We start from the raw sequence: 848 nt of genomic DNA on the forward strand, positions 1-848 counted from the left end.
TGAGGGGTCAGGCTTTCCAGGCTTGGCCAGCACAGCTCAGGCAGGTGGCCACCCCCCTGTGCATGGGCTCCACACACCTGTCCGCTGGGAGCCTGGAGCCAGCAGCAGCCTAATCCCGGCCCGGCCCTGCCCACCTTCAGCCTCGAGGGAGAAGGTCAAGCCTCCCTCGGAGGCTCCCCTGGCCCACGTGGAAGACAGGACCCCAGCCCTTCCCTGCCCTGGGGAGGGTGCAGTGTGGCTGCTGGCCCCACTTTTAGGGGTCAGCACACAGAGAGGTCAAGGAACCCATGCGGGTCACACAGCTAGTTCAGGCTGCGGGGGAGGGTTGCTTCAATGAAGGCCCCGGGTTTCTTGTTTAGCTCCCCCCACAAACGGCGAAGGGCAGGTCTCCGCAGGACGTACTTCTAATGTGTCGGCTTTCAGCGTTTTCCCAGGCCCCGCGCTCAGCGTGTACCAGGTCCGCTCTCACTCAGAGCGTAGATGAGCCCTCCATGTGCTCAGGGCCTGTGCGCCCAGCCTCCTCCCGGCTGGTGGCTGGTTCCTCCTCCTCCCGGGCGGGCGGGCAGGAGCCTGGCCCGCCTCCTCTCTGGCCCTGGCGCTGGTGTCCTGTTCCAGGGCAGGTGCAGAACCCCCCACGGAGTGTCTTTGCCTGAGCAAATGCAGGAGGGGCAGGCCCTGTCTGCTCACCCTCCCCCCAAACCCCCAAGGTCCCGTCATCACGGCCCCTCCCCCAGGCCATCAGGGAGAGGTGGACCTGACCCAGGGAGGGAGCTGGGGCTGCAGTCACTGGTCCAGCCTGGACCAGGCCCCTCCGCGTCGACGCCAGGCCCCGGTGGCCTTTCTGGGCC

Source organism: Myotis brandtii, unplaced genomic scaffold, assembly GCF_000412655.1.
Source record: "Myotis brandtii unplaced genomic scaffold, ASM41265v1 scaffold434, whole genome shotgun sequence".
Taxonomy (NCBI): domain Eukaryota; kingdom Metazoa; phylum Chordata; class Mammalia; order Chiroptera; family Vespertilionidae; genus Myotis; species Myotis brandtii.